The following is a 27,108-nucleotide window of genomic DNA, read 5'->3' as shown; positions in this document are numbered from 1 at the left end:
TTTTTTTAATTAAAGTACATACATTGTTTTTTTGTTTAAACATAATGCTGCTGCACACTTAATAGACCACAGTATAGTAGTAATTTTACATGCACTGGAAATCAAAAAATTCACTTGACTTGCTTTATTGCAATATTCACTTTATTGTGGTGGTCTAGAACCAAACCCTTAATATCTCCTAGGTGTGTCTGTACATAATCTTCTCAAGGCAGAGGGAACATGTTCCAGGATAGATCATATGTTAGTTCACTTAAAATGTCTTAGCAAATTTAAGAAGATTGAAATCATATGAAGTATCTTTTCTGACCACAATGACATGACACTGGCAATCAGTGACAAGAAGAAAAGCTGAAAAATACCTAAGTATGTGATTAAACAGTATACTACTAAACAACCAGTGGATCAAAGATGAAATCAAAAGAGAAATTCAAAAAGTAGTTTGAGACAAATGAAAATGGAAGCACAGCATACTAAATGTCTGGGATGCAACAAAAGCAGTTATGGTTTTCTCTGAGGGGGCGGCAGGCAGAGGAAGAGGGAGAGAGAGAATTTTAAGCAGGCTCTACATCAAGAGCAGAGCCCAATGTGAGGCTTCATCTCACAACCATAAGATCATGACCAGAGCTGAAATCAAGAGTTGGACACTTACCTGACTGAGCCACCCAGGCACCCCAGCAAAAGCAGTTCTAATATAGAAGTTCATAATGATAAATGCCTACGTCAAGAAACAAGAGAAATCTCAAATAAATAACCTAACCTTACACCTCAAGGAACTACAGAAAGAAAAATAAAACCCAAAGTTAGTGGAAGAAAAGAAATAGCAAAGATAAGAGTGGAAATAAGTGAAATAGAGACTAAAAAGACAATAGAAAAGATCAATGAAACTAAGAGTTGGGTTTTTTAATGTTTTTCAGCTTTTTTTGATAATATAAACAAAATTGACAAAGTTTTATTAGACTCAGCAAGAAAAAAAAGATAAAGGATTTAAATATAAAAAAATAAGAAATGTTGGGGCGCCTGGGTGGCGCAGTCGGTTAAGCGTCCGACTTCAGCCAGGTCACGATCTCGCGGTCCGTGAGTTCGAGCCCCGCGTCACGCTCTGGGCTGATGGCTCGGAGCCTGGAGCCTGTTTCCGATTCTGTGTCTCCCTCTGTCTCTGCCCCTCCCCCGTTCATGCTCTGTCTCTCTCTGTCCCAAAAATAAATAAAAACGTTGAAAGAAAAAAAAAATTTAAAAAAAAAAATAAGAAATGAAAGAAGAGATTTCAAAACTGATAGCACAGAAATGCAGAAGATCGCAAGAGACAACTATAAACAATTATATACCCACAAATTCGACAATCTAAAATAAATGGATAAAATAATAGAATCATAAAACCTACCATGACTTAATCATGAATAAATAGAAATCTGAACAGACCAATTACATGTAAGGTGATTAAATCAGCAGTCAAAAACCTTCAAACAAACAAAAGCACAGGACCAGATGGCTTCACTAGTGAGTTCTACTAATCATCCAAAAAATAATTCATACCAATCCTACTCAAACTCTTGCAAAAATAAAAGAGGTGTAAACACTTCCAAACATGTTTTATGAGGCTAGCATTACCCTGGATACCAAAAGTAGACAAGGATGTGTCAAGAAAAGAAAGTTACAGATCAATATGCCTGATTTACATAAATGCCAAAATCCTCAACAAAATATAAGAAAAATTAATTCAATAATACATTTAAATAATCACATACCATTATCAGTTGTGATTGATATACAAGGATGGTTCAATATTTGCAAATAAATTATAAGGAAACACCATAACAAAATGATAATATGATCACCACAGAAAAAGCATTTGACAAAATTCATGATAAAACTTGCAACTAAGTGTAGAGGGAATACATGCCAAAATAATAAAGACCATATATGACAAGCCCACACCTGAAGCTGAAACTTTTTCTCAAAGATCAAAACAATAAAAGGATGCCCACTCTCACCACTTTTATTCAACAGAGTATTGGAAGTCTTAACCAGAGACATTAGGCAAGAAAAAAATAAATAAAATGCATCCAAATCAGAAAAAAACGATTAAAATGTCACCATTTGCAGAATGACATAATATTATATATACAAACCCCTAAAGACGCCATCAAAAAACTGTTAGAACTAATAAATGAATTCAGTAGAGTTGTAAGATACAAAATCAGCCTACAAAATTCTGTTACATTTATAAACACTAATAATGCTCTATCAGAGAGAGGAAATATAAATCAATCTCATTTACAATTGCATCAAAAACAAACAAACAAAATACCTAGCAATAAATTTAATCAAGGGGGTGAAACACCTGTACATTTAAAACTATAAGACACTGATGAAAGAAATTGAGGAAGACACAAATAAATGAAAAAAATATTCCATGCTCATGGATTGGAAGAATTTATATTGTTTAAATGTACATATTAATCAAAGCAATCTACAGATTCAGTCCTGTCTCTAACAAAGTCCCAATGGCATTCTTCTCAGAAACAGAACAAAAAATCCTAAAATTTGTATAGAACCGCAGAAGTTCCTAAATAGCTAAGGCCATCTTGAGAAAGAAAAAAAAGCTGGAGACATCACATTGTCTTATTTCAAACTATATCACAGATCTATAGTAATCAAAATTGTGTGGTATTGGGGCACCTGGGTGGTTCAGTTGGTTAAGTGTTCAACTCTTTATTTCAGCTCAAGTCATGATCTCAGTTTGTGGGATCCATCCATGCATCAGGCTCTGCACTGACACTGTGGAGCCTGCCTGGGATTCTCTCTTTCCCTCTCTTTCTCTGCCCTTTCCCTGCTCGTGCTCATGCATTCTCTCTCCCCTTCTCTAGATAGGTAGATGATAGATAGATGATAGATAGATGATAGATAATAATAATAATAATAATAATGATAGGTAGATATATGATAGATAGATGATAGATAGATAGATAGATAGATGATAGACAGACACATATATCAATAGAATAGAGAGTCCAGAAACAAGCCCATACAAATATGGCCAATTATATTTGACAAAGCAGCCCAGAATATACAATTGGAAAAGACAGTCTTTTCAATAAATGGTGCTGGGAAAACTAGCAGTTACATGTAAAAAAAATGAAACTTGATCACTCTTATATCACACACAAAAACTAACTCAAAATAGGGGACGCCTGTGTGGCTCAATTGGTTAAACTTCTGCTTTGACTCAAGTCATGATCTTGTGGTTTGTTAGTTCAAGCCACATGTTAGGATCTGTGCTGACAGCTCAAAGCCTGGAGCCTGCCTCAGATTCTGTGTCTCCCTCTCTCTCTGCCCCTCCCCTTCTCTCTTTTTCTCTCTCTCTCTCAAAAATAAATAAACATTGAAAAATTTAAAAAAAAAAACCTCAAAATATATTGAAACTTGAACATAAATACCTGAAACCACAAAACTGCTAGAAGAAATCATAGGGGTTTACCTCCTCAGTATTGATCTTAGTAATGATTTTTGGGATATGACACCAAAATCAAAAAGAACAAAAACAAAATTAACAAATGGATCTACATCAAACTAAAAAAGCTTCTGCATTGGAATGGAAACCATGAACAAAATGAAAAGACAACTTACTAAATGGGACAAAATATTTGAGGTTAATATCCAAAGTACACAAAGAGTTCATACAACTCAATAGCAAGACAAAAACAAAAAACCCAATGTGATTTAAAAATGGCTACAGGATCTGAATAGACATTTTTCTAAAGATGGCAGATGACCAAGAATTACATTATAAGATGTGCAACACCCCTAATCACCACTGAAAAGCAAATAAAAATCACAATGAGGGTCTCATGGGTGCCTCAGTTGGTTAAGTGTCTGACTTGATTTCAGCTGAGGTCATGATCTCACAGTTCATGGGATCCATCTTTGTGTTGGGCTCTGCACTGACAGCACAGAGCCTGCTTGGGATTCTTTCTCTCTCCCTCTCTCTCTGCCCCTCCCCTGCCCACACACTCTGTTTCTCTCTCAAAATAAATAAATAAACTTTAAAAAAATCACAATGAGATTTTATCTCATTCCTGATAGAATGGCTTCTCACATATATGGACTCTAAAACAATAAGGAAAAAATCAAGCTCATTGATACAAAGAAAAGACTGGTGATTGCCAGAGTCTGAGCGGAGGGGGATAAGTGGAATAGGTGAAGGTTTTGAAAAGGCACAGACTTCCAGATATAAAATAAGTCATTCACCAAGATACAATGTACAGCTTGGTAACTCTAGTTAATAATACTGTGTTGTTGGGGCCATCCGAAGTTCCCTTGTCTCTCAAACAAAGCAGTGTTGACGCTATAGGACTTTGAACTCCAATAGTTCAGGTGGAAAAGAGACACAGAAACTTCCAGGGACCCACCAGGACAACCTAACAGGCCACAGATGCATGATTGTGAGCTTGGAGAGATAAAAATAATGGAGGGGAGTGATCCCCTTCTGCGGAGAGACAAAGGGAAGAGAAAGAGAAGCTGGGGAAGCATAGCACCGTATCTGGACAAGAGGGAAAAAAAAAACACAGAGCAGGATGGAGAAAGATCCAATCTCTAACTGTGGGCTTTCCCTGGACTGGGGCCAGCTTCCCGGATCGCACATCTGGGTAGGAGGGCAGCCAGCCTTGGGCTTGGTAACTAGCTCAGAGGCGCAGTCTACAGAGGGAGAAAGCAATTCCCTCCCTGGAGTGCTGTGGAAAGAAGGTATATATCCACTCAAGGAGTGTTTCCTTGAAACTGGGTGGACTAATTGGGAACCTTAATGTCATCGGGGTTTAAGTCCCAGCAGAGAGGCATGGGAGTCAGCGGAGTGGGACAAACCATGTGCTTAGCACTGTGTGGTGGCAGAGCAGCTCTTCCCTGGAACCTGGATGCACAGAGCAGGAATCTTTAAGACATTGGGGTTTAAATCCAAGCTGAGTGCCAGGGAGGCCCAGGAGTTGGCAAAGTGGGACAAACCGCCTCACTGGCACCTGTGGCACAGTGAAGACAGCTTGAATAGAGTGGTTTGGGACACCTGGCCCATGGAAGGGCGACTGTGGTGTCACCATTTTTCTCCCCAACACCAGCAAGGTGGAGCTTCAGGGAATGGACAGAGGTCCCACGGTGGAGGCGGACCCACCTGCACCAAACTACTCCCCTCCATGCCTGGTAATTGCAAATCTACCAGAATGGGATTGACACTGATGAACCAGACAACCCCTCCTCCAGACCAGCTCAGCTGCATTGCCTGATTTAATTCTCTGACAATCCTTATTATTATATAGATATATTCTTCCTTTCTTTCCTCCTTCTTATCTCTTCCTTCCTGTAGTGTGGTTACTCTGGTTGTTGGTTTGTTTAAGCAGACATATTTCATCCATTCTCTTGATACATATTCCACACCTCCTTCTTTATTTTCCCTTCTCTCTCTCAGGATCAAGCCATATACTTTCTCTGGTCAATTTTTATTTTATCTTCTTTTCCCCTGCTCTTGTCATTTCTCTTTTTGTATGGGATAAGACCTCTTCCATCAGGACTGCCTCCACCCTGTTGTTTAGTGTAGCTGGTGTTTCTGGTTTTGGTTTTGGTTTTTTCTTTGTGTGTTTGTTTGTTTGTTTGTTATCCTTTCCAGGGATACTTCAACAAACAAATCCAAGCACATGTGGTGCAGGGCCCAAAATATCACTACAAGTAGAGAGATAAAGTAACCAAAGTCAAAAAAACAGAGAGCAAGTAACACTCTCCAAAAACTGCCTGAAGGTCCAGGCCCTGGACAGTGTATGACCCCTTTTTAATATAGTAGTGCTCACAGGTGCAGGACACATAACAAGCTTTTAAAACACATAAGAGACAGAAAACTAGCCAAAATGATGAAACAGAAGAATTCTCCTCAAAAGAAATTCCAGGAAGAAATTACACCTAAAAATTGTTCAAAACAGATATAAACAATATAACTGAACAAGAATTTATAATAATAGTTATAAGATTAATCACTGGACTTGAAAAAAGCATAGAAGACAGCAAAGAACCTATTGTTGCAGAGATAAAGGAACTAAAAAATAGTCATGATGAATTAAAAAATGATGGAAATGAGGTGCAAAATAAACTAGAGGTGGTGACAGTGAGGATTGAAGAGGCAGAGGGGAGATTAAGTGAAGTAGAAGATAAAATTATGGAAAAAGAGGAAGCTGAGAAAAGAGATATAAAAAAATTCTGGATCACAAGGAAAGAATTAGAGAACTAAGGGAATTCAATGAAATGGAACAATATCCATATCATAGGAGTTCCAGAAGAAGAAGACAGAAAGGGGCCAAAGGTGTACTTGAACAAATCATAGCTAAGAACTTCCCCAATCTGGGGAAGGAAACAGACATTGCAATCCAGGAGGCACAGAGAACTCCCTTCAGATGTAACTTGAATCAGTCTTCTACATGACATATCGTAGTGAAACTGGCAAAATACAAAGATAAAGAGAGAATTCTGAAAGCACCTAGGGATAAACAGGCCTTAACCTACAAGGGTAGACACACAGGATAGTGGGAGACCTATCTGCTGAACCTCAGCAGGCCAGAAAGGAGTGGCAGGAAATTTTCAATGTGCTGAAGAGGAAAAATATGCAGCCAAGAATCCTTTATCCAGCAAGCCTGTCATCTAGAATAGAAGGAGAGATCAACATTTCCCAGACAAACAAAAACTGAAGGAATTCATCAGCACTAAACCAGCCCTACAAGAGATCCTGAGGGTGAACTCTGTGAGTGGAATGTTGCAAAGACCACAAAGGACCAGAGACATCACTACAAGCATGAAATCTACAGATAACACAATGACTCTAAACCCATATCTTTCAATAATAAAACCGAATGTAAATGGACTAAAGGCTCCAATCAAAAGATATAAGGTATCATAATGGATAAAAAAAAAAAGACCCATCTATTTGCTGTCTACAAGAGACCCATTTTAGACCTATGGACACCTTCAGATTGAAAGTGAGGAGATGGAGAACCATCTATCATACTACTGGAAGCCAAAAGAAAGCTGGAGTAGCCATACTTATATCAGACAAATTAGATTTTAAACTAAAGACTGTAACAAGAGATGAAGAAGGGCATTATTTCATAATTACAGGGTCCATCCATCAAGAAGAGCTAAAAATTATAAATGTTTACACACCGAATTTAGAACATCCAAATATATAAAACAATCACAAACATAAGCAATCTTATTTGTAAGAATGTGGTAATTGCAGGAGACTTTAATACTCCACTTACAACAAAGGACAGATCGTCTAGACAGAAAATCATTAAAGAAACAATAGCCTGAATGATACACTAGACCAGATGTACTTGACAGATATATTTAGAACTTTTCATCCTAAAGTAGGGGAATACACACATGGAACATTCTCCAAGATAGATCACATACTGGGTCACAAAACAGCCCTCAATAAATATAGAATTGAGATCATACCATGCACACTTTCAGATCACAATGCTATGAAACTTGAAATCAACCACAGGAAAAAGTCTGGAAAACCTCCAAATACACAGAAGTTAAAGAACATCTTACTAAAGAATGAATAGGTCAAACAGATAATTAGAGAAGAAGTTAAAAAACATATGGAAACAAATGAAAATGAAAACACTACAGTCCAAACCCTTTGGGATGCAGCAAAGACAGTCCTAAGACGAAAATACATTGCAATCCAAGCCTATCTCAAGAAACAGGAAAAATCCCGAATATGAAATCTAACTGCACAACTTAAGGAATAGAAGCAGTACAAAGAAATCCCAAATCCAGCAGGAGAAGAGAAATAATAAAGATCGGAGCAGAAATAAACAATACAGAATCTAAAAAAAAATAATAGAACAGATCAATGAAACTTAGAGTTGGTTTTTTGAAAAAATAAACAAAATTGATACACCCCTAGCCAGACTTTCAAAAAGAAAAGAGAGAAGACCCAAATGGATAAAGTCACAAATGAAAATGGATTTATCACAACCAATGCTTCAGAAGCAATTATCAGAGAATACTATGAAAAATTATATGCCAACAAACTGGACAACCTGGAATAAGTAGACAAATTCCTAGACACCCACACACTACCAAACTCAAACAAGAAGAAATGGAAATTTGAACAGACACATAACTAGTGAAGAAATTGAATTAGTTATCAAAAATCTCCCAACAAATAGGAGTCCTGGGCCAGATGGCTTCCCAGGGGAATTCTACCAACATGTAAAGCAGAGTTCATACCCATCCTTCTCAAGGTGTTCCAAAAAATAGCAACGGAAGGAAAAAAATTTGGACTCATTCTATGAAACCAGCATTACCTTGATTCCCAAACCACACAGAAACCCCACACAAAAGGAGAACTACAGGTCAATATCCCTGATTAACATGGATGCAAAAATTCTCAACCGGATACCAGCAAATTGAATTAAACATCATATCAAAAGAATTATTCACCGTGATCAAGTGGGATTCATTCCTGGGCTGCAGGGCTGGTTCAATATTCACAAATCAATCAGTGTGACACATCACATTAATAAAAGAAAGGATAAGAACCATATGATCCTGTCAATAGATGCAGAAAAAGCATTTGACAGACTACAGCATCCTTTCTTAATAAAAACCCTCAAGAAAGTCAGGATAGAAGAAACATATTAAACAGTGAAAAGCCATATATGAAAAGCCCACAGCTAATATCATCCTCAATGGAGGAAACCTGAAAGATTTCCCCCTGAGATCAGGAACACATCAGGATGTCCACTCTCACCACTGTTGTTTAACATACTGTTGGAAGTCCTAGTATCAGTAATCAGACAACCAAATGAAATAAAATTGCATCAAAATTGGCAAAGAAGAAGTCAAACTTTCACTTTTCACAGATGACATGATACTATACACGGAAAACTCGAAATACTCCATTAAAAGACTGCTAGAACTGATATATGATTTCAGCAGTCACAGGGTACAAAATCAATGTACAGAAATCGGTTGCATTTTTATATACAAAAAATGAAGCAACAGAAAAAAGAAATCAAGAAATTGATCCATTTACAATTGCACCAAGAACCATAAAATACCTAGGAATAAACCTAATCAAAGGCATAAAAATCTGTATGCTGAAACAATAGAAAATTATGAAGGAAACTGAAGAAAACATAAAGCAATGGAAAAACATCCCATGCTCATAGATTGGGAGAATAATTATTGTTAAAATGTCAACACTTCCCAAAGCAATCTACACATTGAATGCAATCCCATTCAAAATTGCATCAACATTCTTCTCAAAGCTAGAACAAACAATCCTAAAATGTGTATGGAACCACAAAGACCCTGAATAGCCAAAGTAATATTGAAGAAGAAAACCAAAGAGAAGGCATCACAATCCCAGATGTTAGCCCATACTACAAAGCTGTAATCATCAATACAGTATGGTATTGGCACAAAAACAGACACATAGACCAACTGGATAGAATAGAGAACCAAGAATTGGACCCATAAATATATGGCTAACTAATCTTTGACAAAGCAGGAAAGAATATCCAATGGAAAAAAGACAGTATCTTTAGCAAATGGTGCTGGAAGAACTGGACAGCAACATGCAGAAAAATGAAACTAGACCACTTTCTTACACCATACACAAAAATAAACTCAAAATAGATTAAAGATAAAAAGTTTCTGTACTGCAAAGGAAGTATCAACAAAAGTAAAAGGCAACCGATAGAATAGGAAAAGATATTTGCAAATGACATATAGGATAAATAGTTAGTATCCAAAATCTATAAATAATTTACCAAGCTCAACACCCAAAAAACAAATAACCCAGTGAAGAAATGGCAGAAGATGTGAATAGACACTTTTCCAAAGAAGACATCCAGATGGCAAACATAAAAAGACACATAAAAAGATGTTCAACGTCACTCATCATCAGGGAAATACACATCAAAACCACACTGAGATACCACCTCACACCTGTCAAAGTGGCTTAAATGAACAACTCAGGAAACTACAGATGCTGGTGAGAATGTGGAGAAATGGGAACCCTCTTGCACAGTTGGTAGGAATGCAAACTGGTGCAGCCACTGTGGAAAACAGTTTGGAGGTTCTTCAAAAAATTAAAAATAGAACTACCCTACCACCTAGCAATAGCACTACTAGGAGATTATCCAAGGGATACAAGAGTGCTGATGCATAGGGGCACATGTACCCCAATATTTCTAGCAGCACTTTCAACAATAGCCAAATTACGGAAAGAGCCTAAATGTCCATCAACTGATGAATGGATAAAGAAGTTGTGTGTGTGTGTATATATACACACACACACAACTTCTTTATCCATATTATATATATATATATATATATATATATATATACAGTGGAATACTAGTTGACAGTGAGAAAGAATGAAATCATGCCATTTGTAGTAACGTGGATGGAACTGGAAAGTATTATGCTGAGTGAATTAAGTCAGTCAGAGAAGGACAGGTATCATATGTTTTCACTCATGTGCATCTTGAGAAACTTAACAGAAGATCATAGGGGAAGGGAAGGGGAAAAAGTAGTTACAAACAGAGAGGGAGGAAGCAAACCATAAGAGACTCTTAAATACAGAGAACAAACTGAGGTGGATGGGGAGGTGGGGGAGAGGGGAAAATTGGTGATGGATATTGAGGAGGGCATTTGTTGAGATGAGCACTGGGTGTTGTATGTAAGCAATGAACCATAGTAATCTACGTCAAAAATCAAGAGCACACTGTAAACGCTGTATGTTAGCCAATTTGACAATATTTTATATTAAAAATAATAATTCTGTATTGTCTATTTGAAGTAAGTGAGGAGATCTTTAAAGTTGTCTTCATAAGAAAAAAAGTATAACTATGGTGACAGATACTAACTAGACTTCTGGTGAATATTTTGCAATATATACAAAATAAAGTCATTATTCTGTACATCTGAAATTAATATAATGTTATCTGTCAATTATATCTCAACAACCGAAAAATAAAAAAACAATCTTAAATTTCATATAGAATAAAAACAGACCCAAATAGCCAAAGTAATCTTGAAAAAGAACAAAGCTGGGGGCATCATGCTTCATGGTTCAAACTCTATCACATAGCTATGGTAGTAAAATCAGTATAGCACTGGCATAAAAATATACATATTAACCAATTTAACAGGATGAAGAGCCCAGAAATGAATGCACACATGTACAGTCAACTAATATTTAACAAAAGACCCAAGAAAATCAACAGGAAAAGGATAGTGTCTGACAAACAGTGTTGGGAAAACTGGATATTCACATGCAAAAGAATGAAAATGGACCCCTATCTTATGCCACTCACAAAAGTGAACTCAAAATATATTAAGGACTTAAACATAAAACTTAAAATTACAAGATCCTAGAAGAAAACTGGGTAAGAGCATCTTGACCTCAGTCTTGGCAATGATTTTTTGGATGTGACACCAAAAGTACAAGTAATAAAAGCATGAATAAACAAGAGGGACTACTTCAAACAAAAATCTTCTTCACAGCAAAAGAAATGATCAATGAAATGAAAATTCATCCTATAAAATAGAAAAAAAATATTTGCACAGCATGTATCTACTAAGAGGTTAATATCCAAAATATGATAAGTAACTCATACCACTCAACAGCAAAAAGAAAAAAAATCTGATTTTCAAAATGAATAGAAGGATTGAATATTTATGCCTCCAAAGAAGACACATAAATGGCTAAAAAGTGCATAAAAAGTCATTCAATATCACTAATCATCTGTGAAAGGCAAATCAAAACCACATGAGATATTACCTCACACCTGCTGGAATGGCTATTAACAAAATGACAAGAAATAACAAATGCTGGTGAAGATGTGGAGAAGGGGGAACCTTTGTACATTGTTGATTGGAATGTATATTAGTACAGTATTATGGAAAACAATATGGAGTTTTCTCAAAATTTAAAATGGAACTACCACATAGTTCCCACTTCTAGGTATGTATCCAAAGGAATGAAATCATTATCCCGGGGTCATATATGCACTCCCATGTTCCCCAATTAACTGGTGATATTTGGATATTGTAAGTATCTTCCCCACACTAATAAATTACATTTCACATACTGTCTGATTCACATAGTGTCTGATTTCAAAGTGTGTGCTCTTTATCGTTATGCTCACAGACTATGTTTCTTTGAGCTATCTATACATTTCTTAATCATCATCTTTCTACATGTCTCCCAACCTCCCCACCTCCTTACTTTTACATAGTCAATGGCTATGAGGGTATATTATATTTCCATCTTAAAACACTTTGAGATTTTAGCCCTTGGCAGTTTTATAATCAAGGTAGTCAATTTCTCAACAGAATTAAAAATGTCTTAATAAATAGACATTTATTTAACAATGAGACAGACAATAGACAAAATTTAGACAAAATTTAACAATGAGACGCCTTTTGTCCTACCTTCAACCTCAATTCTGATACAAGGGGGAAGAGTTGCTGTCTGAGAGTTCATATACAGTGTATGTGACATAGCAATGCCCCAGGAGAGACTCTGAGTACAAGGTAAGCATGTTACCATCATGATGAGTGGGGGAACTGACAGCCCTGAGAGATCATGCTTTCCTTTAAACCAAGCTTTGTTTCAGACATGGGAGAAGGCAACATTGTTCTAAGAAACACAGATGCCTGAGGAACCCTATCACATCCCTTCTTCTCATGTTACTTCCCTGTGTTAGCCAATCACTGAGACTGAAAATGATGACAAGGAAGGAATGGGAAGACAGGGTGACCCATGATTCCTTGCCTCTTCCTTCCTCAGTAGTAAGGAAGGAAGTAGTAAGGAAGGAAGGTCCTTCCTTCCTCAGTAGTAAGAAAAAAGTAGTGAATTGGTAGAATGTGCACATATCAAGAAATGAAATGAAAACATTTGCGGGTTTTTTGTGCAGAATTTCCACCATTCTGGTAAGAACACAGTTACGTATGTGCGCACAGGCTACAAAACATGAATTGTGACTATGTTATTTTCTTGATCCCACATACAAGTCAAATGCTCCTATAATCTTATTTAAAACTGGCTTCTCAGGATGCCTGGGTGGTTCAGTCGATTAAGCTGCTGACTCTTGATTTCGGCTCAGGTCATGATCTCACAGTTGTGAGATTGAGCCCCACTTCAAGTCCCTCATTGGTCTCTGAGCTGGACATAGAGTCTGCTTAAGATTCTCCCCTTCCCTCTGCCCCTCTCCCACTTGCACGCATGCTCTCTCAAAATAAATAAACATCTAAAAATAAATAAATAAATAAATAAATAAATAAATAAATAAATAAATACCTGGCATCTCACTTAAAACAATTCAAACATAAATGGCACCACATTTCACATATATGACCCCAAATAAATATTTATTTCAAAAATGTTAGCAAACAAACCAAATATCTGTTAAAATTACCCACACAAGTTCAAAACCATCGTGATTATTACAGCAAGACAAATAATTGTAAAATATAATTGTAAGTTCTTTAAGTGACAGTTTAAAGAACATAAGGTTTTCAAGAATGGATACTTATAAAACTTCCAACTCTTATCTCCTCAAATGGCATTGTATACTAAAGTTATACATACAATAATTGTTTATAATCTGCATATTTATTAATCAGTTGGGAAGTATAAGTTGTTGTAATAAATATCCAAGTCATAATATTTTGTCAACAATTTCATGCCTTTCTATCACCCCAAAAGTATTCAAAGGAAATAAGCTAAATTCTTCAAAGTCTTATTTTAAAACGCTATTTTGATAAAACCAAAGTTTTTCTCAGTTAAGGATCTTTTCTTTCTTTAAATAATACAAATTGTTGGTGAAATGGTACCTATCATTGTTTCTAAATGAATGATGTTTAAGCAAAAACAAATGTTTTTGTCTTGGAAATCTGTATGTGAAAATTCACTTTAAACTGGGGTTTACAGTATAGTGCAAGGGCGGGCACCTGGGTGGCTCAGTCAGTTAAGCATCCGACTTCAGCTCAGGTCATGATCTCGCCGTTCATGAGTTTGAGCTCCACTGAGCTGTCAGCACAGAGCCTGGAGACTGCTTCAAATTCTGTGTCTCCCTCTTTCTCTGCCCCTCCCCAGCTCACACTCTGTCTCTCTCTCTCAAAAATAAATAAACATTTAAAAAAATACAGTATAGTGTAAGGCACATACTAAGTGTTCAAGAAACTTTTCCTTAGAAAATATCCCTTAGTTGCATAAATAATAATAATAATAATAATAATAATAACAAAGCTATCTGGAGATGTCAATGGCACAAGAATGATCATAGAAACATGGTGCACAATTACACACAAAATAACCCAAATATACTCCAAGAAAGGAAAAGATACACATACTGTGATATTTAAAATAATAAAATAACACCTAGCAACAAAAACAGAAAAACCCAAGCTTCCTACATTATGATATAGGTGGAAAATATAATATTGCATGCAAATATCATGTTGCAGAAGAATTTATTTAGAATTACATAATTTATCCAAAATATAAAAACCAAACTAAACAATGGGTTACTTAGGGAAATGATAAACAATTAGATGGTAGATAGATAGAGCTACAGATATGGATATAGATATAAAATGAATATTAATAAACATATCTTGATTTAAATATAATACGTAAAGGAACCTATGTGTAAGTGTATGTGCGTGTGTGTATATACACATACATATGTATACACAAAGAAAATTCAGAGAATTTTAAACACCAATTTCAAGATAATTGTTAAATCTGGTGGGGAAAACACAATGCCATCAAACAGAGATACACAAAGGGCTTCAAAGATATTAATCAGCTATATTTCCTATTTTTTTAATAGCCCTCCTGTGGTGTAATTTACATGATGTAAAATTCATTCTTTTTTAAAAATTTACAGTTCTGATACATATACTGAAGGACTTTTGGTACAGTTTTGATACATATACTGAATTGTCCAACCATCATCATAACCTAATTTTAGAACATTTCTACCACCCCAAAAAGACACCTGGGCCCATCTTGCAGTTTCTCTCATTGCCATCCCCAGATCCAAACAAACACCAACGTACTTTCTGAAGTGCATTTGCCTTCCTGCATGTTTCATAGAAATGGGATCTTATTCTGTTCTCATGGTTGATGGATTATTACCATTATTGATATAGATTATGTGTTTTTATACAGAAATAGTTCATACTAAATAAATGGAAATAAAAAATAAAATCAAAATATTCATAAGCTCTCTTGTGAACTGAAATTTTTAAATTTTAATAAGATTTTTAAAGTTTTATTTTCTCAGTTCTGCTCACTAATACCTATTGGTAATGGATGCACAATATTCAAAGTAGCTCATAGCTTCTTAGTTTTATTGTCTGTAAAATGGGATGCATGAAGATCAATTAAGATGGTATTAAATAGAGGACATCTGTAAACTATAAAGAATCACATACGACAAGGCTCTTTTATTGGTTCTCTATTTCTTTTTCAAGAAAAATGTTTTCAAAATTGAAGATTGTAGTAATATGCTTAAGAGCAAATTGGAAATCAGGAACTGTGTGTGTGTGTGTGTGTGTGTGTGTGTGTGTGTGTGTGTGTTTTCCTTTCTTTGGTCTAGAATTCTAGATTCGTAAAGGAATATTCTGCTTATTTAATCTGAAGTTTCATACCATGGTTCTTATCTTGACTGCACATTAAAAATTTCTAGGAATACTTTTAAAAACTCAGAGGCTCAGTCATCTTTCCAGACAACATTAAATCAGAGTCTCCTACCTGGGGCCCAGGCATTAGGATTCATTGGTCTCAAATATTTTCATTAGCATTGTTACTTTCATAAAACGTGTAGAATAAATTATGACTTACATATCAACAGCCTCATTTTATCTTTAAGGATTCCAAAAGACTGTCCTCTGAAGGGGAAATTCTTTAGAGAAAAGACATTGTCAATGAAGCATTCTTAGTATATATTTCTTTATCTGAAGCAGAATGAGTGATAGAGAGTGACTCTGGTTGAATCTTGAGTGAAAGTGTTTACTTTTTTAATGTACAACCTTATATGAACTATGCTCTAGGTCACTCACTCATTTTGGGTAGAGGTGGAGTGAAAAGAAGGTCAGGGCATATCCATCAGTCTTGACGTTGAAGGCAAGGTTACTGACAAAAGGGAGCTGATCCATTATGCACAGAGCACTCCCTTTCAAATAAAATACGTTCTTGTTATCACATGAGTATCGTGCACAGATAGATCAGCTGGAAGGATGCACTTATTAATGCATATCATGGATACTTTGTGTTTTATCCTTCTTTTTTCAATTGTTCTTGTCTACTTCTGATTGTAATTTTTTTAAGGAGCACAAAATGAAGATAACTTATAGAAACTTTCAATGCCAAACTTTATAAAATGGCCAGCTTCAAAAATTTGCTATAATTACCTCTTATACATACATATTAAGGCTCAGTTTATATTTTTTAAATAAAAAAAAATCAAGTTTTTTTTTTTAATTTTCTATACAGTGTGGTGGTTAAGATCAAGGACGCTGGCACAAGGCTGCCATTCAAATCATGATTCCAACACTTGCTAACTGTGGCAAGTTTCATCACCATTCTCAGCCCCACTTTCTGCACCGGTCAAGTGAGTGTCTGTGAAACACTTGGAATACTACCCAGCACGCCTGAAAGCTCCACCGAAGTATGTGTTCTGTAATTTTCATCATACTTTTATTTACAAGTGAGGAGGTATCCCCACAATAAGAAAACAAAACCAAGCACCAGTTATTGTAAAGTATTTCAAAGAGAATCCGGAGTCTGCTGCTTATACACAGTGTGTGGTCTCAGGTTGGTGTCTTGGTTTCATTAGCTCTTTGATGAAGGTGAGTCCTATTAACTCCCACCGTTAGCCTAATCCAAAGTTACAAGGACAGGTAGCTGGCATGACACAGTGAATTTGATTATTGAAGTGACACTGTTTGTTTGTGGTATATCTATGATTGGGCTATATGCACAACAGAAAGCTCAAAGTTCAGAGAAGATAACTATTTAGTTATCTTTAGTTCAGAGAAGATAACCAGACTTTGGTGGCTCCTCTTGAGCTGAGAATTTTCCTTGTCAGAAGAACAGACATCTAAAGCTTGTTGCTTCTGCATTACTAAATTACAATTGCACTGTTTCTGAGGCATCTCCAATCCTGTCGTTGTTGGGACATGAGGCTGCCTCTCAGGTAAGTGTGGAACTCTACTAACTAGTCACTGCATTGCAGGGACCAGGCAGGACTCTTGCAGAGTACAGGCTGTGGTTTGCAGAATTGCTCATAGTATCACAGTCCTTCCCAATTGTCCTCCAGTAGAAGTGCTTTGAAAGCACCTCCCAAGTGGTCAGCCCTTTTTAGTATAAAACCCTAAATTCACTACTACTGAAAGTAAATAGACTTGATTGAAACCATTGGAGAAATAGCCTTAAGATTAAAGATTTAAATAAATATATATTATATAAAATAAAATATGTATAATTATAGACAGATATGCATGGTTAAAATTAGTTAATATGTATATTTATATATATATAAATGATTACTTAATCCTAATGATGAATATATATGTATATGTGTGTATATATATATATATATATATATATATATATATATATGATTCAAGAAGGAAATTATTTGAGTTTTAGAGTACAAGCCTGTCCCCTCAGCCTCCCCTAGCCTCATGCTTCTGGTTCCATTGCCTGGCAAGAGTTTGTAAACTCCCCCAACAAAACTATCAGGTCTTGTCAACCTCCAGTTAATGCAAGAAAGATTAGCAACTCATAATTTGGTTGAAAAGAAAAAAAAATTAAGCTTGACCGTTCAGTGAATTCTTTAGAAAATACCACAGGCAACAACAGATGTTGGAGAGGATGAGTGAAAGAGGATCTCTTTTGCATTGTTGGTGGGAGTGAAAGCTGGTGCAGCCACTCTGGAAAACAGTATGGAGGTTCCTAAAAAAACTAAAAATAGAACTACCCCACAACCCAGCAACTGCACTACTAGGCATTTATCCATGGGATACAGGTGTGCTGTTTCAAAGGGACACATGCACCCCCAGGAGCAATAGCCAAAGTATGGAAAGAGCCCAAATGTCCATTGATGGATGAATGGATAAAGAAGATGTGATATATATATGTATATACATACATACATACATACATACACCATGGAGTATTACTCAGCAATCAAAAAGAACGAAATCTTGCCATTTGCAAATACATGGATGGAATTGGAGGGTATTATGTTACATGAAATTAGTCAGAGAAAAAGAAAAATCATATGACTTCACTCATATGAGGACTTTAAGAGACAAAACAGATGAACATAAGGGAAGGGAAACAAAAATAATATAAAAACAGGGAGGGGGACAAAACAGAAGAGACTCATAAATATGGAGAACAAACTGAGGGTTGCTGGAGGGGTTGTGGGAGGGGGGATGGACTAAATGGGTAAGGGGCATTAAGGAATCTACTGAAATTATTGCTTCACTATATGGTAACTAATTTGGATGTAAATTGAAAAATAAAAAATAAAGTTAAAAAAATAAAAAGAAAAAAGAAAATACTATAGCTCCCTATAGGCCAGTGCCTCACATTTTAAAATCTGCTCTATCAAAATAGAACCCTGAAACAGATCTCACTACTTTGGACTCGCAAATGCCCTTTGTTCAGATGTTATTTCTTCTTAGAACATTTTTGTTTCATTTACAGACAGGTTAAGATTGCATGGTCAATTACCATTTGGCAAATAGAATTTGCAAGTTTCTTTTTAATTCTACAGGCTACTTTGGTTGTGACTAATCTTAATTTTCAGTACTTTACTAATTTTCTACTATGTTAAGAGCTCAGTCTTTTGTTGCATATAATTTGCTATCAGAATTGCACACATAATGTCAGCCAGAAACCAAAGAAATGTATAATGTATAACTACAAATATATAAATATTTCAAATATATGTATATGAACTTACATTTCCTTATTTTTTTTCAGTAATGCAAAAAAGATTAAGTGATAGAGATATGACCATAATTATTTATAAGTCTTAGGCTGTCATCTTATTGACAGTAAATCAAAATGTGGATGGTGATAATATATTTTCTTCCACAGGAGTAATTTACTGAAAAAATGAAACAGTCTAAAGGAAAAAATATTAAGGATCTAGCTGCTTCTGCAGCCAATTTTGCCATATGTTAATACTGGATGTATTTTTTTGACACTTGACACATTTCAAAAAAATTGAAGTAATACTTCTGTAAAAGTCATATAGTATGACTTTCTGAGGTTCTGCTAACAATGTACCTACTGTAACTCCTAGATATCTACCACAGCATTAAGCAGTGACACTTTGAAGAGGCAGGAGATATTGACACCAAATTGAACCCCACAGACAGCCCCAAATTCTAACTCGGGTTGGTAGGGTCATAGTCTTCTACTTCCAAGTATTTATTGAACTGCATTACTCTGCAATTTCTTCCATTTGATTTTTTTCTGCCCATCATGAAGTCAGCCAGCCCAAGGAAGAAGGACACACATGAATTACACACTGGCCCAACAGCCTCCATTTCTAGGACTTCACTTACTTAAGGGCACCTTCACCAAACAGACCACCTGCTGTGCAGGCTAAATTAACAGAGTCCACAAATGAACACAAGCAGAAGTTTGACTAAATAAGGACTACCTGACTACACACTGAGTGCAGAATGCCAAACAGACAGAAAACTGTCCCTTGGGGGGACTTTGAAAGAGCAAAGACTTAATAAGCTCATCACTTACAGAGGCTGAACACCTGCCTTGGAAAAGGAAAAATAAATGGCAAAGCTGTCACATGAACCCATTTCTCTTCCTGTGGAACTTCTCAGGACTGAAGCCAATATCCTTCTACCAGTGCTGCCCATAAGAGGCAGGTGGCACAGCAGGACTGAGTGAAACTGAGGTTTCCTTAGCCCAAAGCAACATCTTCTATTAGAAGAGCTAAGAATAGAGAATGCAAATTTCTCAGGAAGCCAGCCTTATTTATTAGGATTCTTTACTCAGATTTGAACTCTGTTCTTCCAGGGCAGCAAAAAGAATGATTCTCTTCTGGAGGATATCATACACACACACACACACACACACACACACACACACACGCCCACGCCCACGCCCACACGCGCACACACCCCAGAGGAAATCTTTTACTGGGTATGGATGTCTATGCTATGGAAACATACTTCAATTTGCTTTCAAAATTTGTAGGTTCAGAGTATCACCTTTCAACATACATTAATTATCTTTGATATTTGTTCATCCCAGTTGAAAAAAGCAGAATGAGAAAAAACATATTTGGTTCTGCTGTTGTTATTTGTACTCTACAGACTATAAAACTAGTACATAAGATAGGAAGCAAAATTATGATACATAAATGTTGACAGTAGGCCTTAAGGAATGAGTTTCTCTGGGGCTTAAAAATAAGTCTTTCTTGTTTCTGAAAGAAAAATATTATTTACATCTTCAAAGACAATGTGGAAGTTAATTATTGTGGAGATGTTACTTTCATTCAATGTTTGCAATCTCCAAGCAGAATGATTGTTCCCAGACAGATGGCAGGAAAGGGTGACCTTTGGGAAAACAATTGGCCATGCACTATTTCAGTGTAAAGGCCTAAGAATTGTGCCAAGATCTGACAAATCCAGAATGTAGCTGTGCAAGTGGGAGGATGAAAACTGAATACCATGAAAGTTAAAATGAAGACTTAATCTGCAGCATTAAAGATGGGTTGAGAGTCTCCTGCATAAGTTCTCAATGAAAGAGGAGTTCCAGAAAGTTGTGTCAATTACTTAAACAAGAAGAGGGGGATGATATTAAGAAGAAGGTTTTGACTTTTAAATAAAGAGAAAGTTTCCAAGAGAAGGAACAATGTTTCTTTTTTTTTTTTTTTTTGCTTTTTATTTTTTTATTTTTTTTTAAATATATGAAATTTATTGTCAAATTGGTTTCCATACAACACCCAGTGCTCATCCCAAAAGATGCCCTCTTCAATACCCATCACCCACCCTCCCCTCCCTCCCACCCCCCATCAGCCCTCAGTTTTTTCTCAGTTTTTAAGAGTCTCTTATGCTTTGGTTCTCTCCCACTCTAACCTCTCTTTTTCTTTCCTTCCCCTCCCCCATGGGTTGAAGGAACAATGTTTCAAAGTAGCATTGGATGGGGCACCTGGGTGGCTCAGTCAGTTAAGCATATGAGTTGATTTCAGCTCAGGTCATGGTCTCACAGTTCATGAGCTCGAGTCCCACGTCAGGCTCTGCACCAACATCACAGAGCCTGCTTTGGCTTCTGCTTCTCCTTCTGTCTTTGTCTCTCTCAAAATAAATAAGTATTTTTAAAAGTTAGAGAGAAGAAGTATATTCTGAAAATGTAAAGGATTCATCAGAATAATGGAAAATAAGATAACTTTGACATAGAAGCAGCAGAAATAGGATCTTGGTGGAGGAATCACAAAGCCTCAGGGAAATGGGATTTCAGGTGTCAAAATCCTGAAGAGCTTGAGGGTCACCATCTGTGAGGCTTCATTTGAGCACACTAGAAGAGAAATGGGAGAAATTCCCTGTTTGTGGGTAAAGCCTTCAACTCTTCCCAGGAAAGTCAGAAAGAAGGTGTATGCTCACAGGAAGTCTGGAAAACATATTTTGGATTTCATGTTATTACAGAAGGATCTGGATAGGTGAGGTGGAGATTATCAAATGTACAGGCAATATGCAAAAGACATGGAGCACCCATAGATGACCCATGTCCACTAGATCCTTGTTACTCATGTCCTTGCACAACACCTGACACAAGTAGATGCCCTACAACTACTGAACTGAATATTAATGAGCACAGCATAAACAACTAGGACTTCAGATCCATTTCAACGAGAGGTTCACCTGGTGGAAAACTCTATCACCCAGGAACCCCGAGCTGTCACCCACACAGCTGTGTGCATCACAGCCAGAGGTGACCAGGGCAAAAGTGGATCTGGACCATTTCCTAAAAGCAGATGGAAATGGGAACATATTTTTGTAAGAATAAATTTATTTCTCATCAGTAGAGTCTAAACTTGCAAATGTTGATGAAGAATGTACATTATAACCTCTATTCTCTGGGAGAATAGTTTAGCAAATTATCTAAAGAAAGACAACGGGCTTCTGAGAGAAAACAAGTGGGTTATTGTGTATGTGCCATCCTGAGCATGTAACCACTGTGGCTTTAGTGTTGTGCTATGATACAATACAGTTTATGTGGCTTGCAGTGGAATTTTTTGCTACACTGCAGTGCAGGTGATTTACATAGAGAAATGGCTCAGGAAAAAAAAGGGGAATCTGGGGAAAAGCCCTCCATGGTTGGGAAAGACTGATTTAGGCATCTGGGAAGGAACTTTGGAAAGACATGTGTTAGAGAGGGGAGGCAGGCTGGAAATGAGGAACCTCAGAAGGAGGACTTCTCTCAGCTCCTGATAGCTCACTCAGAATGGTGGGACTTAGGAGTTCCAGAAAGAAAATTATACTTTTAAAAGATTGTATTTTGTGCAGCTTTCATAGGTTGTTACTGCCTCTGCTTAGAGGAATCAGGGAACTTTTGGATTTCTTCTTGACTCAGGTGTTAAGGTACAGCAGTATCCCTATCTATTCTTACTGATGAAATTATGAAATTTTGGGGTTCAGAGCAAATGGCTAAGAATTCCTGAGCCATTTTGGGTGCAAAAAGGTGATTTTATTAAAGCATGGGAACAGGACCCATGGGCAGAAAGAGTAGCACTGGGGTTGTGAGGAGTGACTGATTATATGCTTTTAAGTTTGTGGAGGGAGGAAAGATAGAGATAAGTAAGTTTCTAAGGAACTTTGATGGAAGGCTTTCAGAACCTTGAAGGGCTAGCTGTTGTTAAGATAAGGTTACTTGTAGTCTTTAATAAAACTTAAACATTAAGGCACTAATGCAGCCATAAGTCCTCGGAGAAAGGTGCATGTTTCAGGTGTCTATTAGTGGGCTCCAAACTGTAGGATTTAATTTAAGTTACAATTCTTTTGCCTTTGTTTTCCTCCTCCCTACCAGGAGCCAAAGTGATTATGGAGGTGAGCACAGGTGCAAGAAATGTTGGGGGCAGTGTTATACCTGTTCAGATATTCTTTTCTAATGGGGGAGCCTCTTTCCACCAGTAAGCTTGGAAGTCTAGGGAATTTTTTTTTTATGAAGCAAGATCATAATCCATTGATCATAACAACTAATAGAATAGTATTTATCCCTTGTAAACAAAACAAAACAAAACAAAAAACAATCAAAATAACAACTAGTATTTATTAAGTGATTTATTAAGCAATGTCAGACCCTATGTTACACCGTTTACATATTTTGAACTTATTAAATACTCCCTTAACCTCCCCTCATTCAGATGAGAATCTGAAGGTCAGAGAGGTTAAAGAAATGTCCCATGACTGCACAGGTAAGAAGTGAGGGAACCAGAATTAGCCTTGGGAGTAGTCACTGAATGCACCACAAAGTTTGCTAAAAGATGAGAAGAGGGTGTATGCTTACACTGTTCTCATCAGATTTTAAACCAATGACCTTACCAGCCTCCTGAACTCTTATGAGGAGGGGCAACCTTACACCTCTTCCTGACCCCCAAGAAATCCCCCCGCACCACCAGGTGCCACTGTAGGATTATGTTCTGCATCACTTGCCCTGGATAGGCTCCCTTAGATGTCATGCTTGATATTTGACAGCTACTGTTCGAGCTGCATTTCACCAAATCTTAGACATTTGGTCTCTTTTTCTCTTTGGTATGCATAACTTGACTGCCTCAGTCTACTCCTACCTATCACTTTGACTTCAAGAACAACAATAGCCAGGTTGCTAAGTTCCTGGATGCATTGCTTAGCGTCCTCTCCATAATTTTAGGTGCCTAGTCACTTCCTTATTAGCACCAACAGATAAGCACTGCCTACAGAAATTCTTGTATAAGTCTAAACCTCCCTACCTTAATAAATTTCAGTGTGGCTAAAATCTATCTCAACGAGTACACAGGTAATCAATGGGAATATAATTTCTCTCCCTTACTCTCCATTAACACTTGATAGCATGAACTGGAACCCTGGGAGTAAATGAGGCCGATTACAATTGATTTTCACCTCCCACCCGGAGTCACAAAGCAGCCTCTGCTGATGCAGAGGCAGGGTGCCAATGGCACTGAATGTACATCTTTTCTGGGGAGGAACAGGGCAGGATTAAAACTGTGTGCTTCCAGAGACTTTGCCCATAGAATATAGAAGCACAGGTGGGTGAGAGCCCACCTGACTGAGACCTTGAGAGCAGCGTCCCCTGTCCTAGGTGTAACACACTTACAAGTTTGGAGTAGATGCCCTCCAGTGATGGGGACAGGGAATTGCTGCTCTCAGCCCACTCAAGGCAGGCCCTGGCTGCTGTGGGCCTGTGCCCTGACTTCAGCCATGAGCAACTACATTTAAAGGATTTTTTAAAATATAAGTCCATAGACAGAGGTGGGGACAGCAGAGTGTGAGAAAACTGGGCTCCAATTACATTCCCTGAACACCAGAGCTCAACTCTGCCCTTTGTTCAAGGCAGAAAAAGCTCACTTTGGGTTAGTGTCTAGAACCAGAAAAAAGAGTAAAGTCCCTTTACCTGCACAAGAAAACTCTAGGACAACTAAGATGGCTATAGCATCTGAGAGAAAAATTAACTGATTTTAGGCAGCAACAGTAACAGGACATTCCAGCTCTTGTGCTCTTGTTGGTTTGTCAAGGATAAACTCACCTCCCTGGGCAGTGTTTCTGAGTGCTACAGAGGCCTGATGCCTGTGCTAGAGACCAAATGAGGACAAGATATGTGAGATAGGACTTCAGCTTGAGGACCACATTGGGAGAAGGTAGGGCCTGATGACCAATCACAGATCCCTACTGGGGCAAGTACCCTGAGGATACATAAGGTAGAGGGCATTGCATGGTTGCCTACTAGACCTTGTTTTTCCAAGTGTGGCCCTTGGAAAAACTGAAAATCCTGGAAACTTGTCAGAAATGGGGCATGTGAGGCCCCATCCCAGACCTGATGAAATTCAAGGAGATCCTTATGTACATAAAATTGCAAGCAACACCACTCTAGTCCAGCAGTTTTCAAACTGGACTGCACATTAGAATAACCAGAAGAGTTTCCAAAAATTCTGATTCTGAATAGTGGAGTGAGTTCTGTGCCTGTGAAGATAATGCTATGTTGATCAAAATCAAGTGCTTGGATGTGACCCAGCACTGCAAGTTTTGTAGCTGACATTAATACTGGGATACTGTTTTACAGTCTCTGAAATTGCCAGACAAAAACCCTCATTCACCTCTACGAATGGGTTGTTCTGGAATTGATAGAGCTGCGTGAATTGGGGGCTTCCAGGTCACTCCTGAGACAGACTGCTCCCATGATCATGTTAAAACAAACACAGCCAGAGCAGTGTGTTCATTTGAAGAACCTCTTGGCCAGGTCTTATTTCCATCCTCATGAGGTCTACCCAGATAGAAGTAGCAAAGAGAAGAGCAGCAATCTCCCAGTCCTTACCTGAGAAGTCAGTGGTGTCTCCATCTCATCTCATGGCATTACTGGGACAGGTACTGAAGTGGCAGCAACATCAGGGATTGCTTCCTCCTGGCATGACTACATAGATTTGTTCTGAGGCAAAGCAACCGTCAAAGATGTAGAAGAAGAAAAGTTTCCTACACAACTGAACCGTCATATTAAGTTTAGTCAGAAATCACATACAGAGTGTGCTCGATTTTCTCCAGATGGTCAGTATTTGGTCACTGGGCCTGTTGTTGGATTCACTGAAGTCTAGAACTTTACAACTGGAAAAATCAGAAAGGATCTTTAGTTCCAGGCCCAGGATGACTTTAGGATGATGGATAATGCTGTCCTCTGCATGTGTTTCAGCAGAGATAAAGAAATGTTAGCAACTGGGGTCCACAATGGAAAAAATCAAGGTATGGGGAAGACTCAAAGTGGACAGTGTTTAGGCGATTTGAAAGGGCACACAGTAAAGGTGTCACAGAAAAGCTTTTCTAAGGATAGCGGTCATATCCTTACTGCCTCTTTTGACCAGACAATTAGAATTCATGGTTTAAAATCTGGGAAAACCCTGAAGGAATTTTGTGGCCATTCCTCTTTTGTTAAATAGATTAACTTTTACACAAGATGGACATTGTATTATTAGTGCATCCTCTGATGGGACTGTAAATATCTGGAATATGAAGACCACAAAATGTTCAAATCCGTTTAAATCCCTGGGCAGCATTGCAGGGACAGATATCACTATCAACAGTGTGATACTGCTTCCTAAAAACCCAGAGCACTTTGTGGTATGTGGCAGATCAAATACAGTGGTCATCATGAACATGCAGGGGCAGATTGTCAGAAACTTCATCTCTAGTAAGAAACAAAGAAGGTGGTGATTCTGTTTGCCATGCCCTATCTCCCTGTGGTGAATGGATCTGCTGTGTAGGAGGACTTTGTGCTCTCCTGTGTTAGCACAGTCACCGGCAAACTCGAGAGAACTTTGACAATTCACAAGAAGGATGTGACTGGTATCACACATCACTCTCATCAGAATCTGATTGCTACCCACGGTGAAAATGGGCTCCTAAAGCTCTGGAAACCCTAATTCTACTTTTCATTTAAAATTCACTTGACATTTTAACAATATTTATTCTTCTAATCCATGAACATGGAATGTTTTTCCATTTCTTTGTATCTTCTTCAATTTCCTTCATAAGCTTTCTGTATTTTTCAGCATACAGATCTTTTACATCTTTGGTTAGATTTATTCCTAGGTATTTTATGCTTCTTGGTGCAATTGTGAATGGGATCAGTTTATTTGTCTTTCTGTTGCTTCATTATTAGTGTATAAGAATGCAACTGATTTCTGTACATTGATTTTGTATCCTGCAACTTTGCTGAATTCATGTATCAGTTCTAGCAGATTTTTGGTGGAGTCTATCGGATTTTCCATTTATAATATCTGCAAAAAG

The 27,108-nt window shown here is 37.3% G+C and overlaps 1 pseudogene; it reads left to right on the top strand.

The window, feature by feature from the left end:
• Positions 1–24,443: 24,443 nt before the first annotated feature.
• On the top strand, positions 24,444–26,741 carry LOC115511215 (annotated as a pseudogene).
• Positions 26,742–27,108: the final 367 nt, after the last annotated feature.

Source organism: Lynx canadensis, chromosome A3, assembly GCF_007474595.2.
Source record: "Lynx canadensis isolate LIC74 chromosome A3, mLynCan4.pri.v2, whole genome shotgun sequence".
Classification (NCBI taxonomy): domain Eukaryota; kingdom Metazoa; phylum Chordata; class Mammalia; order Carnivora; family Felidae; genus Lynx; species Lynx canadensis.
This window is presented reverse-complemented; position numbering and strand designations above follow the sequence as displayed.